This window comes from Oryzias melastigma, linkage group LG4, assembly GCF_002922805.2.
Source record: "Oryzias melastigma strain HK-1 linkage group LG4, ASM292280v2, whole genome shotgun sequence".
In the NCBI taxonomy this organism is placed as follows: domain Eukaryota; kingdom Metazoa; phylum Chordata; class Actinopteri; order Beloniformes; family Adrianichthyidae; genus Oryzias; species Oryzias melastigma.
This window is the reverse complement of record NC_050515.1, coordinates 19,113,396-19,117,882: the sequence shown is the minus strand read 5'-3', so window position 1 is coordinate 19,117,882 and position 4,487 is coordinate 19,113,396.

The window sequence follows — 4,487 nt, the reverse complement described above, 5'->3', positions numbered from 1 at the left end:
TTCATTTATTTAATCAAATCAAAATTTCCCCTCACTTTTGGAACTGCTCAGTACATAGCAACCACATTGTGATAGCTGACTGGATATTTTTTGAAAATTCCTGGTAATGTTGCAAAGATTTGATCTTAGGGTAAAGTTATTTCTTGGCAAAACTTTTCAAAGTAAAAACACTGAATATATGCAAAAACACAATAATCAAGTTTTAGCAAAATGCTGAAAAACATGTTAATAATGATTTAACAGAAGGGAAACACAACTGTGCACAATTACATTTCCCATTTGGGTAATTTTAGAACAACTAAACAACCAAAAGAGCAAAATCTTCCAAAGTGTTAAAAGTGCAGGAAGATTCATGCAGGCAGGAGCATCCTATCTGGTAGTTTAACAAAGCAGATTTTTTTGCTGATGTAAAAATGCAAATCACCACACAGCTGAGCGGCCCAGATTCAAGACCCATGTGAGAACCAGGCTCACAAATGAAAAGTGAGAAAAACAAAGAGCACTGAAATGTAATTTTGAGCGCACAGAATGGTCCCCAGGAGAATGAGCTATCCTCACAAGGGAGCGTTTCTCACACAAAACAGTGTTGAAGAATAGAAAGGTGGAAGCCTGCTTTCCTTCACTATATGAATAAGTGCGGCTCCCTGAGCAACATGACTGCGATGAACACAAGCTCGACCTATCCAACACCCTTTCAGCTGCTTAATCCGCACTTATTTGTCATCTTGACTTTTGAGATTCTGGAAGGAAGGTCCCGCTTATGCAACAGCCCCCGGGTTTTACTGCTTTGGCTTTTGGTTTTTAGAACCCGTCAGATTGATATGCAGGTCAGGTTTCAACTTTCCTCTCAGGCTCTTTCTGCCAGCAAGCTATCAAGACAAAGAGAAAACTGGCTGTGGGAAGCTGGGTCATCCCATGAAGACATCTGTCCTCAGTCTTGCTGAGCTGCTAAATCTGCAGCCCAACAGGCTACAACACAAACTGGCTGAGGAGGTTGATGCATCCCTGCCAGAGACAGAACATTTGCTAAAAACAAGTCTCTGACGGCTCAACAAGATGGTGAGCCGGGGAAGGTTTATCCTTCTCTGGCTCTCTGTCCTGCAGCAGAATATTGGAGGAATGTTGAGGCAAACTTTTAGTTTTTTAAGCATCTTGGGGACTTTAAAAGTTAGTAAAACAGACACTTTTAAAATGTAGCCAATCAAGTCTTCTTTAACAGTATGGATACATATGATTTTTAACATAAAACATTTATAATCAGAAAAAAAATAATCATAATAATAAATTTATTTTGTAATTATAAGTGTAAAAATGGATTACGACAAATAGAAACACACGATGTTTTTTTTTTTCTTTTTTTGAAATTACAGAACTTTTCACTAATAATATCCCGCCATGTATATAGGAAGTACCAGTAAACAATCCCTCATTCTCCTGGGATTTTAAATTATATTCACACTTCTTATTCTGTGTGACTCGTCTTCATACAATGGTCAAGCAAGTAATTTTTGTTAATATAAGTTTATAATAATATAAGTTTTGTCTTATATGGGCTTGAATTTACATATTTGACTGTGTTACACGTATTGTGTAACAAGTAGGGGAGACCAGGGTTAGTTGTTACAATGACATGTTTACAATGGTGAAAACAGCGACCACAGCAGAAAAAAGGTTTTGTTTTGAAAAATCTGCCAGATGTAAACGATTTCCAGTTAAGGTTGTTAACATTCCTGACTTCACAAAAATGTGCTCCGGCTCGGCTCTGGTTTGGCTCCAGCGTCCGGCAAAAATTTGAAGCCAACTAAATGGATATGGAGCGCCTCTTGCACCTTCAATGCTATGCAAAAAATCTGGCTTTCACGCCAGAGCTGGACCGGATGTAGTGTAGGCATGGGGTTAGTTTGGTTTTAAGTTGATTTTGGTCACATCCTGACTTGCCCTTCAGTCACACCAGTTTCAGCCATCCATTCATTTTGTCCATTTCAGGGTCACAGGGTTGGTGGAGCCTAACCGGGCCACTTTTGGGCGGAGGTAAACCCTGGACAGGTCGCCGGCTTGTAGCAGGGCAATAATCACAAACCCATGCACAATCGCATTCACACCATCATAATACACAGCTGCCTTGAGTATGTAAGTGTCTGGTTTTCATCTGTTCTGCATTGTCACCCTTTTTGTTGCACCCATAGTTTTTCTCATGTTCTGGTCAATTTATTAAATGTTAAGTTTCTGTCACCAAGCCCCATCTCTTGTATACTGGGTCCTTCACCACCAGTTCTTGGCATTAAATCAAAGAAAAAATGGAACAAACTTCACAAAATTGGAAATCATACATTTCTTCAAGAGCAAAGTTTGAGTTTTACAAGCTTATTAACATAAAAAGCCCATATTTGGTTTCTATTTTGCCAACTTCCTTTTCTTCCATTCTTTTCATTAGTCTTAGGTAAAAAAAAAAAAAGTTTGACAAAACACCTTAGTGCCCCCTGTCTACATTGGAGCGGGCATGCTGTGCCTCTCCCTACTCTAATATTATTTGCACTTCTGCTCCTTTCGCTGGTCTGCCACAGGTCTGCAGGCTTTCATTCATCAAAGGGCCATCTGAAAAGGCATCACAACTGAAACACTTAGACTTTGTTGTGGCTCAGATGTAACAGCATCACAGACTCTTTTAACATTTTCCCAAACTAGAAAACCAGCTGCCACTGTCTCTTTGAGCTGCATTGAAAAGAGGAATTAGTGGACTGTCAATAGAAAATGACAGTTTCCAAAAAACACACTGCTGGATTCTCAGAAAAGAAGGGCAAGTGAAACAACTTTTTGTTTTCCATAAGTGTAAAACTCCATCTTCACCCTGTGTGTTATTTTTTTTATTAAATATATATATATATATATATACTGTATATTATAGTTGAGGCATAAACTTTGTCATCCTCCCTTGTCCTTCCTCCCAAATCAATGACTTCAATTTGGACATCGATAAAGGCAAATAGGCTTAATGTGAGGACTCAACTAAATGCTTCAGGGGTCACATTAAAAATGCAAAGAAGTGGTAGCTATCTTGCAGGCCCTGACTGGATGTTGTCCAAATATAATATTGTACCCCTGCAGCAATTATAGGGATCACTGAAGGGGTGGTGACTGCGAGGAAATGAACTCGGGATCAATCTGAGCACTTATCAGGGCGTAATCGACTCGGCAGAGGTTCAAGGAGACTTCAGGAATCCGCTTGGCACTTGACGCACTGCAGTTCTGCCTGGGAGGGGATGACTGCCAATCACACTTTACAGTTTAGCCTCATTTAATCATGCTTTGCCGTATGCTGAATTAATTTTTGAATGAGTCACATTTCATTGACAGATTATCACAGATTTATCAGTTTGCACCCATATATCCATCAAAAATTTCCCTCTTGCTCTTCTTCACGCTGTAGCCGAGACGACCATTCTGCTACTAACGATAAAATCTATTTTCAAAGTCAGAGACAGGTGTATTTCTTAAATTTAATTCTTCTGGCACTGCAGCAGCTCATAACCCCATCAATGGCGTCTGCCTTGCATTATAAATGTCTGCAGTCTAGCTTAGATCAGTCGCAGCAAACAATAAACATTTGAGCTTTACTTCTAAAAGAATGACTTCCCCTGACGGAGATGAGACGATTGCTGTGATTTTCCGTCCTCCAAAATGAAATTTACTTCTCTCTTTTACACATAACAATACCCATAAAAGACCTGAGGGTGTCCACTGTTGTAGAGGATCTCTTAACACACCCATCCATCCAAATCAATGTGGTACATTGTGATGTAAATTACCTTTTGGTCTTTGAGTTTTCAGATGAGTGATTGAGAGTTCAGGTAGTCTGAATGATGTGCCGGGCCTTTCTAATGGTAGCTCATAATTTCACAGATCAATGAACATTATCTAAAGCAGTAAAAAGAAAAAGAATAGTTGAATTTGTAATGCGGCCAAACTCAATATTCCACTCCCATTGTTCAGCAAGGACACGGCCTTTTGAATCCCACAGTGCTGCCAAGTAGCACCCTCGAAATACAGAATTCTTCAGTCAGGTATCTCAATTCAGTTGTCGAATATTTCATCTGAAATGAAAGTTTTGCCTTTGCCTCATTTCACCTCATCTCGGGTATGTTTTGAGAGCAGATTACAGAGGCTGAAAAGGTCAGAAAGTGGCATCGAGGTTTTCGACAAAAGATGTGAGCTAAATCAAATGTGTTTTTAGTGCTATGCTCAGAGGGAAATGTGCTGAAGTGGGAAAGGAAGTGGATTAAAAATAATAATTGAGCACACACACACATATGTACCCATACAGAGTCAGGCAAACAAGTACTTGGCATTCACGATATTACAAGCTGCCCCACTTAAAATCATAAAAAAAGATAAGAGAGGTATGTAAGTTGATCATAGGAACACTTCAACTCCAAAAGACCATCAAATACAAAGCCAGGATGCAAATCTTTTCTTTAAATTTGATGTTT